Source organism: Balaenoptera acutorostrata, chromosome 2, assembly GCF_949987535.1.
Source record: "Balaenoptera acutorostrata chromosome 2, mBalAcu1.1, whole genome shotgun sequence".
In the NCBI taxonomy this organism is placed as follows: domain Eukaryota; kingdom Metazoa; phylum Chordata; class Mammalia; order Artiodactyla; family Balaenopteridae; genus Balaenoptera; species Balaenoptera acutorostrata.
In genome coordinates, this window is record NC_080065.1 from 82,824,746 (window position 1) to 82,839,374 (window position 14,629).

The 14,629-nt window shown below is 37.6% G+C and overlaps 1 pseudogene; it reads right to left on the reverse strand.

The window, feature by feature from the left end:
• Positions 1 to 10,438: 10,438 nt before the first annotated feature.
• LOC103016329 (40S ribosomal protein S26-like) lies at positions 10,439 to 10,785 on the reverse strand (annotated as a pseudogene).
• Between the last annotated feature and the right edge of the window lie 3,844 nt (positions 10,786 to 14,629).

Consider the following 14,629-nt stretch of genomic DNA (forward strand, 5'->3'; position numbering starts at 1 on the left):
ACCAAACTGTCTTGATTGCTGTAGCTTTGTAATATAGTCTGAAGTCAGGGAGCCTGATTCCCCCAGCTCCATTTTTTGTTCTCAAGATTGCTTTGGCTATTCAGGGTCTTTTGTGTTTCCATACAAATTGTGAAATTTTTTGTTCTAGTTCTGTGAAAAATGCCAGTGGTAGTTTGATAGGGATTGCATTGAATCTGTAGATTGCTTTGGGTAGTAGAGACATTTTCACAATGTTGATTCTTCCAATCCAGGAACATGGTATATCTCTCCATCTATTTGTATCATCTTTAATTTCTTTCATCAGTGTCTTATAATTTTCTGCATACAGGTCTTTTGTCTCCTTAGGTAGGTTTATTCCTAGATATTTTGTTCTTTTTGTTGCAGTGGTAAATGGGAGTGTTTTCTTAATTTCACTTTCAGATTTTTCGTCATTAGTGTATAGAAATGCAAGAGATTTCTGTGCATTAATTTTGTATCCTGCTACTTTACCAAATTCATTGATTAGCTCTAGGAGATTTCTGGTAGCATCTTTAGGATTCTCTATGTATAGTATCATGTCATCTGCAAATAGTGACAGCTTTACTTCTTCTTTTCCGATTTGGATTCCTTTTATTTCTTTGTCTTCTCTGATTGCTGTGGCTAACACTTCCAAAACTATGTTGAATAATAGTGGTGAGAGTGGGCAACCTTGTCTTGTTCCTGATCTTAGTGGAAATGGTTTCAGTTTTTCACCATTGAGGACAATGTTGGCTGTGGGTTTGTCATACATGGCCTTTATTATGTTGAGGAAAGTTCCCTCTATGCCTACTTTCTGCAGGGCTTTTATCATAAATGGGTGTTGAATTTTGTCGAAAGCTTTCTCTGCATCTATTGAGATGATCATATGGTTTTTCTCCTTCAATTTGTTAATATGGTGTATCACATTGATTGATTTGCGTATATTGAAGAATCCTTGCATTCCTGGGATAAACCCCACTTGATCATGGTGTATGATCCTTTTAATGTGCTGTTGGATTCTGTTTGCTAGTATTTTGTTGAGGATTTTTGCATCTATGTTCATCAGTGATATTGGCCTGTAGTTTTCTTTCTTTGTGACATCTTTGTCTGGTTTTGGTATCAGGGTGATGGTGGCCTCGTAGAATGAGTTTGGGAGTGTTCCTCCCTCTGCAATATTTTGGAAGAGTTTGAGAAGGATAGGTGTTAGCTCTTCTCTAAATGTTTGATAGAATTCGCCTGTGAAGCCATCTGGTCCTGGGCTTTTGTTTGTTGGAAGTTTTTTTTTAAATTTTATTTATTTATTTATTTATTTATTTATTTATTTATTTATTTATTTTTGGCTGTGCTGGGTCTTTGGTTCGTGCGAGGGCTTTCTCCAGCTGCGGCAAGTGGGGGCCACTCTTCATCGCGGTGCAGGGACCGCTCTTCATCGCGGTGCGCGGGCCTTTCACTATCGCGGCCCCTCCCGTCGCGGGGCACAGGCTCCAGAAGCACAGGCTCAGCAGCCGTGGCTCACGGGCCCAGCCGCTCCGCGGCATGTGGGATCCTCCAAGACCAGGGCTCGAACCCGCGTCTCCTGCATTAGCAGGCAGATTCTCAACCACTGCGCCACCAGGGAAGCCCTGTTGGAAGGTTTTTAATCACAGTTTCAACTTCAGTGCTTGTGATTGGTCTGTTCATATTTTCTATTTCTTCCTGGTTCAGTCTCGGCAGTTTGTGCATTTCTAAGAATCTGTCCATTTCTTCCAGGTTGTCCATTTTATTGGCATAGAGTTGCTTGTAGTAATCTCTCATGATCTTTTGTATTTCTGCAGTGTCAGTGGTTACTTCTCCTTTTTCATTTCTAATTCTATTGATCTGAGTCTTCTCCCTTTTTCTCTTGATGAGTCTGGCTAATGGTTTATCAATTTTGTTTATCTTCTCAAAGAACCAGCTTTTAGTTTCATTGATTTTTGCTATTGTTTCCTTCATTTCTTTTTCATTTATTTCTGACCTGATCTTTATAATTTCTTTCCTTCTGCTGGCTTTGGGGTTTTTTTGTTCTTCTTTCTCTAATTGCTTTAGGTGCAAGGTTAGGTTGTTTATTCGAGATGTTTCCTGTTTCTTGAGGTAGGCTTGTATTGCTATAAACTTCCCTCTTAGCACTGCTTTTGCTGCGTCCCATAGGTTTTGGTATGTCGTATGTCCATTGTCATTTGTTTCTAGGTATTTTTTGATTTCCCCTTTGATTTCTTCAGTAATCACTTCGTTATTAAGTAGTGTATTGTGTAGCCTCCATGTGTGTGTATTTTTTTCAGATCTTTTCCTGTAATTGATATCTAGTCTCATAGCGTTGTGGTCGGAAAAGATACTTGATACGATTTCAATTTTCTTAAATTTACCAAGGCTTGATTTGTGACCCAAGATATGATCTATCCTGGAGAATGTTCCATGAGCACTTGAGAAAAATGTGTATTCTGTTGTTTTTGGGTGGAATGTCCTATAAATATCAATTAAGTCCATATTGTTTAATGTATCATTTAAAGCTTGTGTTTCCTTATTTATTTTCATTGTGGATGATCTGTCCATTGGTGAAAGTGGGGTGTTAAAGTCCCCTACTATGACTGTGTTGCTGTCGATTTCCCCTTTTATGGCTGTTAGTATTTGCCTTATGTATTGAGGTGCTCCTATGTTGGGTGCATAAATATTTACAATTGTTATACCTTACTCTTGGATCGATCCCTTGATCATTATATAGTGTCCTTTGTCTCTTGTAATAGTCTTTATTTTAAAGTCTATTTTGTCTGATATGAGAATTGCTACTCCAGCTTTCTTTTGATTTCCATTTGCATGGAATATCTTTTTCCATCCCCTCACTTTCAGTCTGTATGTGTCTCTAGGTCTGAAGTGGGTCTCTTGTAGACAGCATATATATGGGTCTTGTTTTTGTATCCATTCAGCCAGCCTGTGTCTTTTGGTGGGAGCATTTAATCCATTTACATTCAAGGTAATTATCGATATGTATGTTCCTATTCCCATTTTCTTAAATGTATTGGGTTTGTTATTGTAGGTGTTTTCCTTCTCTTGTGTTTCTTGCCTAGAGAAGTTCCTTTAGCATTTGTTGTAAAGCTGGTTTGGTGGTGCTGAACTCTCTCAGCTTTTGCTTGTCTGTAAAGGTTTTAATTTCTCCATTGAATCTGAATGAGATCCTTGCTGGGTAGAGTAATCTTGGTTGTAGGTTTTTCTCCTTCATCACTTTAAATATATCCTGCCACTCCCTTCTGGCTTGCAGAGTTTCTGCTGAAAGATCAGATGTTAACCTTATGGGGATTCCCTTGTGTGTTATTTGTTGTTTATCCCTTGCTACCTTTAATATGTTTTCCTTATATTTAATTTTTGACAGTTTGATTAATATGTGTCTTGGCATGTTTCTCCTTGGGTTTATCCTGTATGGGACTCTGTGCTTCCAGGACTTGATTAACTATTTCCTTTCCCATATTAGGGAAGTTTTCAACTATAATCTCTTCAAATATTTTCTCAGTCCCTTTCTTTTTCTCTTCTTCTTCTGGGACCCCTATAATTCGAATGTTGGTGCATTTAATGTTGTCCCAGAGGTCTCTGAGACTGTCCTCAGTTCTTTTCATTCTTTTTTCTTTATCCTGCTCTGTAGTAGTTATTTCCACCATTTTATCTTCCAGGTCACTTATCCTTTCTTCTGCCTCAGTTATTCTGCTATTGATCCCATCTAGAGTATTTTTAATTTCATTTATTGTGTTTTTTATCATTGCTTGGTTCCTCTTTAGTTCTTCTACGTCATTGTTAAATGTTTCTTGCATTTTGTCTATTCTATTTCCCAGATTTTGGATCATCCTTACTATCATTATTCTGAATTCTTTTTCAGGTAGACTACCTATTTCCTCTTCATTTGTTAAGTCCAGTGTGTTTTGAGCCTGCTCCTTCATCTGCTGTGTGTTTTTCTGTCGTCTCATTTTGCTTATCTTACTGTGTTTGGGGTCTCCTTTTCACAGGCTGCAGGTTCGTATTTCCCGTTGTTTTTGGTATCTGTCCCCAGTGGCTAAGGTTGGTTCAGTGGGTTGTTTAGGCTTCCTGGTGGAGGGAACTAGTGCCTGAGCTCTGGTGGATGAGGCTAGATCTTGTCTTTCTGGTGGGCACGTCCACGTCTGGTGGTGTATTTTGGGGTGTCTGTGGCCTGATGATTTTAGGCAGCCTCTCTGCTAATGGATGGGGCTGTGTTCCTGTCTTGCTAGTTGTTTGGCATAGGGTGTTCAGCACTGTAGCTTGCTGGTCATTGAGTGATGCTGGGTCTTGATGTTGAGATGGAGATCTCTGAGAGATTTTTGCCGTTTGGTATTACGTGGAGCTGGGAGGTCTCTTGTGGACCAGTGTCCTGAAGTTGGCTCTCCCACCTCCGAGGTACGGCCCTGATGCCTGGCTGGAGCACCAAGAGCCTTTCGTCCACACGGCTCAGAGTAAAAGGGAGAAAAAATAGAAAGAAAGAAAGAAAGAGGCTATAATATAGTGAAGTAAAATAAAGCTATTATAAAGCAAAGCTATACAGACAAAATCTCACCCAGAAGCATATACATATACACTCACAAAAAAAAGGAAAAGGGGAAAAATTAATATCTCCTGCTCCCAGAGTCCCCCTCCTGAATTTGGGCTGATTCGTTGTCTATTCAGGTGTTCAGCAGATGCAGGCACATCACGTTGTTTGTGGAGCTTTAATCCGCTGCTTCTGAGGCTGCTAGGAGAGATTTCCCCTTCTCTTCCCTGTTCGCACAGCTCCTGGGGTTCAGCTTTGGATTTGGACCCGCCTCTGCGTGTAGTTCGCCTGAGGGCCTCTATTCCCTGCCCAGACAGGACGGGGTTAAAGGAGCAGCTGTTTCGGGGGCTCTGGCTCACCCAGGCCGCGGGGAGGGAGGGGTACAGAGGAGGTGGGGCAAGCCTTCGGCGTCAGAGGCCGGCGTGACGTTGCACCAGCCTGAGGCGTGCAGTGCGTTCTCCCGGGGAAGTTGTCCCTGGATCCCGGGACCCTGGCAGTGGCGGGCTGCACAGGCTACCGGGAGGGGCTGTGTGGAGAGTGACCTGTGCTCACACACAGGCTTTTTGGAGTCGGCAGCAGCAGCCCCAGCGTCTCACGCCCGTCTCTGGGGACCGCGCTGATCGCCGCGGCTCGCGCCCTTCTCTGGAGTTCGTTTAGGCGGCGCTCTGAATCCCCTCTCCTTGCGCGCCGCGAAACAAAGAGGCAAGAAAAAGTCTCTTCCCTCCTCGGCAGCTGCAGACTTTTTCCCGGTCTCCCTCCCGGCTAGCTGTGGTGCACTAACCCCTTCAGGCTGTGTTCATGCCGCCAACCCTAGTCCTCTCCCTGGGATCTGACCACCGAAGCCCGAGCCTCAGCTCCCAGCCCCGCCCGCCCCGGCGGGGGAGCAGACAAGCCTCTCGGGCTGGTGAGTGCTCCTCGGCGCCGCCGAGCCTCCGTGCGGGAGTCTCTCCGCTTTGCCTTCTGCACCCCTGTGGCTGCGCTCTCCTCCGTGGCTCCGAAGCTTCCCCCCTCTGCCACCCGCAGTCTCTGCCCGCGAAGGGGCTTCCTAGTGCGTGGAAACCTTTCCTCCTTCACGGCTCCCTCCCACTGGTGCAGGTGCCGTCCCTATTCTTTTGTCTCTGTTATTTCTTTTTTCTTTTGCCCTACCCAAGTACGGGGGGAGTTTCTTGCCTTTTGGGAGGTCTGACGTTTTCTGCCAGCGTTCAGTGGGTGTTCTGTAGGAGCAGTTCCACGTGTAGATGTATTTCTACTGTATCTGTGGGAAGGAAGGTGATCTCCGCGTCTTACTCTTCCGCCATCTTCTCTCCTCTAAATTTTTTAAAGCTATTGATATTCGTATATTTTTTTCTTACATTGTCACCTTACCAAAGTTTCTTTTAGTTCTAAGAGATTTTTGTAAAGTTTCTTCGATGTTTTATTATACAATTATATTACCTGCATGTAAAGGTAATTTTGCCTTCTCTGTTAAATATTTATATTTTCACGTCCTTTTATTACATTGGTCAGATCCTTAAAATTCAATAATAGAGCTGATAATGGCATTCCTATCTTGTTCTTGATTGTAATGGCAGTGGGTCCCGTATCTCACAATTTATTACGATATTTATTATTGGTTTGAGGTAAATAGTCTTTTGTGTATAGAGAGTTTACTTCTGTTCTAATTTTTCTCGGATTTTTAAATAAATAGGTACTGAGTTCTATCATTTTTTCATCTATTGATATAATCATGTTTTCTTTAAGAGGTTGACTTATTTTCTAATTGTATTGAAAATTTTCTCATATTGAACCCTGCTTGCATTGTTGGGAGAAGTTCCACTTGGTCACGATGTATTACTCTTCAAATTCACTTCTGGTTTTCATTTGCTAATATTTTATTTAGAATTTTTAGAATTATTTTCATGGTTGAAATTGGTTTATAGTTTTCATTTTGGAGCATCATTGTCAGGTTTTGGCATTAAGATTATGCTAGCTCTGTAAAATTAATTGAGGAGTGTTCTTCCTTTTTCCATAATCTGAAAATAGTTTTAATATCAAGATAAGCATCTGAATTTTTTTAGTGAATAACTTTTTACTTATTATAGTATTTACATGTAACACTCGTTCACCTATTTTCTTGCTCTTGTTTTTCTGTTATATCATTGCAATAGCTACCCATTATTTACTAAGACAAATAAGAATCCAGACTGATAGGAACTTTCAAACTCCAGCAGAGCAGAGATTATGCTTTAGTGACTGACTGTGAATTCATGTATACGGATATTCATAAGAACAAGTAATTTCAGTTGTCTCTGTAGTGTGTTTGCTCTTATGGGGGGATAAATGCTGCCAAAGAGATGTTACATAGGAACTCCAAGACCTAAGAGTTAATGTGCACTTTAACTTATCTTAAGGTGTCTTAAGATTCATGTTAAAGAGTTAGTCCCTTGAGGGCAAGGGGAAGCCTTTTAAGTGTTTTAAGCAACAGAGTAATGTAATTAGATTTGCTTTTCAAAATAATGACATTGACTGCTTGTGCAGAACAGATTGCATGGAAGGCAGTCCAAGTGGGTGTTGCAAGATCAGTTAGCAGCTTTTGAAGCTGCTCAGGTGAGAGTAACAGTGGCTTGGATTCTGGTAGAGGCAGAGGAAATGCAAAGAATTAGAATAGAAAGAATTAATTACTGGGAAGTAATGATATGTCCAGTGAATGTGTTAGTGTTCATACTGTCCTTTTGAAGTCCTTCAGGGGCAGGAAATATAGCTTCTTAAACTTTCTTTCATAATATTCCGTATAATTACAGTTAGAAATTTAATAGATGTCTCATCATAAAATCATAGGCTTATAAAGACCCTGAAAAGTTGTTCTACTTTACCGCCTTTCCTTAGGATAGGAAAATACAGTTTCTATTAAAAGTATTTTTATTCTTCTGGTAATCTAGGTAAGGGGGTTTTGTATGTATTTTGGACTCCCTCTCATTAAAACTTCCCATAATCTAATCAGCCATGGGAAAACCCACTGGTATTTTCCTATCCTTCACTATAACTTGGTTTTGGGTGCTCTTCATGACCCATCTGGATTATTTCTAATAGCTTCTATGTCAGCTTGTTCGACTACAACTTTACAGTGGTGTAACCAAATAGAAGTTAATTATTTTAAATCACATAACAAGAAGTCTAGAGGTAACATGATTGCTGATTTTGTTAATTTTATGTGTCTATGTATTAATATCTACATGCTGAAGTTTCTATCATTCTCTTGGACTTTTTCACATAAGGTCACAACATAGCTGGCATTATGTCTCCATTCCTAACAGGAAAGTAAAAGAGGTATAATAAAGAAAACAGAGTGACAATTATATCAGGAGGGCAAAGGATTTTCCAGATAGCCTAAGAGAAGTCTTGTCTCATTGGCCAGTATCGTCACATTATTTCTCCTACGTGAAAAGGAGTCTTGAAAGATATGTTTTTTAGCTCACCATACTTTATAATTAAGGAATGCTTATAAAAAGGAAATTGGAATCCGTGCTAAGACAGCCAAACTACAGTATTTACCACTATTTCCTAAATAGTATTTTTTTTTCTTATTCTTTGTCCTTTTAACTTTCCTACCCACCTATACTTCCCAATACAATGCCAAGTCTTATCAAATTAATCTTTGCAAAACATCACTTTGGCCATATAATTTCCCATTGACTACAGGAAAAAATAATGCTTCTTTAACCTGGCATTCAAAGATCTTTACAGCTTGGTCCTAAACTACTTGTTAAAATTTATCTCTATATATTCTTGTATAGAAATGCTCTACTCCAAGCAATATCTGGCATGTTACTATCTTATGTCCTGCATTTTCCTAATTCTGTTTTACATGATCTTTACCTTACACAGATTCCATCTTTCCTCCTTTTATACATTCATCATACACAACTTCCATTTTAAATTCTGTCACACCCTCCCCTCTTCTCCCAGCAGTAATTATCCCTGCCTTTCAGTTCTTATGTATATTTACTTATTTGCCTTGTTTTTACACCTTGGTTTTTATTAATTATTTTATGCAGTCTACCAATTAGATTGCAGTTCTGTGCGGGCAGGGTCTATGCCTTTTGCCTTTTCTTGTGCCTGTATATCATATCATATCATATATCATATATCATATCATATATCACACAGTGGGAGCAGAACACATATTTGTGGGTTTAGACCATGTTGAAACAATTTCAGACAGGAAAATTATTTTTATTTAAAAATATTTCCAGTACTGCATCAGAGTTTAACTACCTCTAGGTTTAACCAGTTTTCTCCTTATGTGCCCCCAAATCAAGATAAACAGCTATATTATGCTAGGTTATTTTAATATTAATTTACAACTGTAAATGTTTACCTTTTCAAGATCTGATCAGCTGCATACAAGATCAGCATTTTGCATTTATATTGGATTTTCTTCATCATATAGTCTTGTTTCCTTAATCATTTGCACATTTGATAACAAAATTGACTTATTACATATAAAAGGTTCACAAAACAGAATTCACCTCTTGACCTTTTCTTATTGTGTTTTAATGGTCTGTATGGTATAAATTGATATGATTATGTCAGAAAATAGCAGAGACAAACAAATCATATGAACCCATAATGTATCCAGTGATCTGTGAGCTGAGAATACATTTTAAAATTGATTTATATTTTGGGGGATACCTCCCAAAGACACTATTATGATGAATTGAATAACATTTCAGTGAAAATGTTTATAGTGTTTCAGAGTAACAAAAGCATTTACTACTGGAGATTTTCAGACTAGACAAATTTAATTAGGCTAGCCAAGAGGCAAGCAGATGAAGAAAAGAGCTGCTTGCCCATTCATTTTCTACTAGCCAGCTGAAATTTTAAATATAGCAACTTCTTTCTGTATCAATCACAGGTGTATGGAGATAAATCAAAACAAACTATTTCTGTAACATTACAATATAGTAAATTGCATCATGAGCTAGCACAGTGGGAGTGGTATCAAACAGATATTTAATTTGTGAAAGGAGTTATCTCAAAACAGGCATTTTCTGAAATACTTTGCTAAACACTGATATGTTAACTTCTCAACAACAGAACATTTTCAGTCTTATATTGAAAAGGTGGCATTTTCAATCCAAATATCTGTAACAAATATGATCCAAATATTTTTGTTTTTTAGATTTTATTGGGATTGGTGATTAGTTTGTTTTATTGGCATACCAATTTCTGTGGCTTATACAGAGATTGCAGGATGTAGCTCATAAAATTCAGAATAAGATATCTGGGTGTGAATCTTACATGCATTACTTGTTAGTCTGGGCTAATTAGTCTTTCTGAATCTTGGTTTACTTACCTAAAATCACAGTATGACTGTGAACATTAAATACAAAAAAAAAACCTTTATAAATAGAATAGTACATGTAATAATTGATGATTAACTAATGTTAGAATCCTTTTTCTCTAGTAACTCATGTTTCCAATCCATTAAGCACTTTCCTAATTGTCACCTTAGGGACCCACCTGGCCCAGTTTTAGCATCATTAAAACAAAACAAGAATACTAGTATGTAAAAAAGGTAATTGCTATGTGATAACAATTTAACTTGTATCTCTCAAATAACTCTAAATTTTAATCAAGTTTATCTCATAAAAATACTTCCAAAAGTCTTCCTTTTTTCCTCTCCTTGTTTACAGCCTACAGGTTCTTATAAGCCTCTTATTTTTAGAATCTTTCACCCTTCCTCTCCAAAAACATTGCCTGAACTTTAACTCATGAAGATTCTTATGTCTTGATTTTTTTTCCTGCCTCTTTAGTCATGTTTCTTTCTACTCATTCTTTATTTTTTTTTTAGTATTATTTCCATTTTATTGTCTTTTCAGAGAACAGTGTTTCTTCAGTCTTTAAGGACTTATCTCCTTACATGGGCTTTGGTGGAGTTTGTGGGGCAGCACGCATCAATCTAAATTGGGGTGAAGGTGTTTGGTTCTTCCCGGCTTCCTGAGAACAATTCCTGACTATCCTGTTGTGAATGGCATAACTCACGAAGTAATGTAGTTTCACATACAGCTTGGGAAACACATAGGCATTGAAAACACTCGCTTCAGAAATGTCCCTGAAGGCTGCGGCCTCTACTATGTTCCAAATGACGAACTTCTTAATGGCCTTGTCCTTGGGCATGCATCAGGCACAGTTGGTGCAGCGAATCAGCTGCACATGGCCATGGCCCTTTGGGCACGATCATTGTTCCTTCTTTTCTTGGTCATCTTGGAAGCAAGACATGAGAGAGGACTCTTTCTACTCATTCTTTAACTCCCTATATGAACTTTGGGAGAATGGTTTGGTAAAGGTACATTTTCTTGAGGGATGAAAGAGGGTGAAGGCAGGAAAGAGCAAAAAGAAATAGAAGAACATTAACATTTCAATACATCTTTTTTCAGTTCTTGTCACAGGTGAATGAACTACAATATTTTTAAATTGTTTTAGGCAACAAAGTTTGATCTTGAGTTATCAACTTCGTCTTGAACCTCAAAATCGATTCCTCTTATGATTTAGATTAGAGTACAAAACTATTAATAACTCCTATTTCCTAGAAATTAAAAAGTTTTTAAGATTGTTCATCTCACTTCATTGAGAAATCAAGGATACTCTTTTATGTACATTTCATTCTTCCTATTCTTTCTAACATTGTCATTCAAAAGTATATCCTTTTCAGATTTATTCTAATAAAATTACAGAAAATTTCCTTCTTATTTTATATTTGTCTGGCATTTTGAAGTAGTGATTCAACAGTCAACAATCACTTACGAACTCCAGATATATGTTAGGGACTAAATCATTTCCTAGAGATGCAAAGTCTAAGAGGATAGAAGCTCTGTTCTTAAGGCCAGTGATAGTAAACTCCATGTTGTTCTAGTTACTATATAAGAGGGTGCACTTTATGAGAAGTTACAATTCCTAGATGACTCATAATGATACGTACCCAATTATATTGACTTGTGCCATATTCTGGTAGTAATGGATGCTTCTTATGGGAGACACAAAATTAGAGGGATAAAAAAATGCCCCGTCCAAAAAAAGGCCAACTATGTTTTGTCATATTTTTGTGGAGAATTAAGACATTGGGAAAGGACATAGTTGTCAGGTAGAAACTTAGGAATTGTGAAGGGTATTCTAAAGGGCAAGAAAAATCCAAACTATTTTAGTGGCTTTTAGGACATAGGAGCCAAACTGCTGTTCTCTTGAGGGAGAAACATATACTTTTCTTGGCTGAAACACAGCTCTACATGAGTTGGAACTTATCTAAAAGAAAAGGGGAGTTAAGAAAGAAGAATGTAGTTAACAGAAGATTTAATTGTGAAAATATTAGTAGTTAAGTTTAAGGGCTCATCATTCATTCATTGATCCAACAATATTTATTGAGTATCTACCATGGGCCAGACATTGTGTCAGATGGTAAGAATAGAGCAATAAAAAGATAGACCCCCCCATCTTTCATCTTTGGGTGCGCTCAGTCTAGGAATAAAAAAAACTGTACATTTTTATTTTTCTATGTGTTTAGTGTCTATGAAAAGTTATGTGATAAGCAGGCACCTGTGAAATATTCAATGAGTAAGACCTGTATGTCATTCATTAATTATTTGCTGAAAAAAAAGACACATTCCCTGACCTTAAGAAACAAACTTAATAACTCACATTTAGCCCTTGCTGTGTGCTAAGCAGTGGTAAGTGCCTTATGTTGATTTTTTTAAAAAAATTGAATCCTTGCTATAACTCTATGAAGTAAATACTCTGGTTATAGATGAGGAAAGTAGTTAACAGAAGTTAACTAAGTTGGTCCTAAGATTCTATAACTACTAAGTGGCAGACCTAAATTTTGAAAGGAGCAGAGACTCCAGGTTCCTCTCTTAACCACTATATCACATTGGGTTCTATCGCCTTCCTTATATGGTTGGCAGGTTCCCAGGATCTAAAAGTCTTATATGCTTTTACTCTCTATTATTGATACTGTTCTAATACAGAATACAGAAACTAATTTAATCATTGCATCAATGCTATGAAAGTTTTCTTATAATGATTTATGTCAAACTAGGTCATCAATCATCAAAAGGAATAGAGAAAGATCTACTTATTTAATTGGCATATTATCTCAATCAAAAATCATAAACCTACCACTCCCTGCCTGTCAGAGTTCCCATTATGAGTTACACTTCTGGGATGACACCTTAAACTCTCAATGAAAAAATAAGTAAACAAAACAGTGTGGTATTGGCACAAAAACAGACACATAGATCAATGGAACAGAATAGTGAGTCCAGAAAAAAAAACACATGCCCATATGGTCAATTAATCTACAACAAAGAGGCAAGAATATATAATGAAAGAAAGTCTCTTCAATAAGTAGCGGTGGGGAAAAACAGACAGCTACCTGTAGAAGACTAGACTTTTCTCCCACCATATACAAAAATAAACTCAAATGGATTAAAGACTTAAATGTAAGACCTGAAATTATAAAACTCCTAGAAGAAAACATAGGCAGTACACTCTTTGACATCAGTATTAGCAGTATTTTTGGATCTGTCTCCTTAGTCAAGGGAAACAAAAGCAAAAATAAGCAAATGGGACTACATCAAAGTAAAAAAAAGTTTTGCACAGTGAGGGAAACCATTGATAAAACAAAAAGGCAGGCTACTGAATGAGAGAATATATTTGCAAATGATATGTCTGATAAGGGATTAATATTCAAAATACAAACAGTTCAATTCAAAAATAGTCAGAGGCTATGAATAGACATTTTTCCAAAGAAGACATACGGGTGGCCAACAGGCACATGAAAAGATGCTCAACATCACTCATAATCAGGGAAATGCAAATCAAAACCACAATGAAATATTACCTCACACCTGTCTGAATGGCTGCCATCAAAAAGACAACAAATAACAAGTGTTGGCAAGAATGTGGAGCAAAGGGAACTCGTGTGCACTGTTGGTGGAAATGTAAATTAGTGCAGCCATTATGGAAAAGAGTATGGAGTTTCCTCATAAAAATTAAAAATAGAACTACCATATGTTCTAGCAATTTCACTCCTGGATATTTATCCAAAGAAAACTGAAACACTAATTTCAAAAGATATATGCACCCCAATGTTCACTGCAGCAAAGTGTAGATGTAAAAGCAAACTAAGTGTCCATTGACAGATAAATGGATAAAGAAGATGTGGTATATATGCAGGATGGGATATTACTCAGCCATAATAAAAGAATGAAACCTTGCAATTTGCAACAACATGGATGGACCTAGAGGGTTTTATGCTGAGTGAAACTTAGCTTTCAAACAGAGAAAGACAAAAACTGTATGTTTTCACTTATATGTGGAATCTAAAAAATAAAACAAATGTAACAAAATAGAAACAGACTCACAGATAAAGAGAACAAACTAGTGGTTGCCAGAGGGGAGGTGGATAGAGGGTTGGTGAAGTAGATGAAGGAGATTAAGAAGTACAAACTACCAGCTATAAAATAAGTAAGTCACGGGGATATAATGTACAGCACAGGGAATATAGTCAATAATATTCTAATAACTGGTGCATTATCTATAAAAATATTGAATCACTATGTTGTACGCCTGAAACTATTATAATACTGTAAGTCAAATATACTTCAATTTAAAAAAAGGAAAGAAAAAATAAGTTTAGTTGTTTGGGGTTGTTTAAATCCCTTGTCTTCAACAATTTTCCAATAATTTGTTGGACAAATTCTACTCAGTATCCTATTCATTAAATTGAGACAGTGTTTGGATCGTCTTTTATTTGTCAGGTACTGTTTAGGTACTAAAAATACCAGAGTGGAAAAAAAGCATACATGGTCTCATGGAACTGTATTCTGGGAGGGAGGGGTAAGGAGACAAAATATCTATCTATCTATCTATCTATCTATCTATCTATCTATCTATCATCTATCTACCTATCTACCTACCTACCTATCTACCTACCTACCTACCTACCTACCTACCTACCTACCTAATCTATCTAGGAGGTTATGACAAATATTAAGAAGAAAACTAAAGCATAATAGAGTGAGAGATGAAAGTGCAGCTAATAGGTGGATTAGG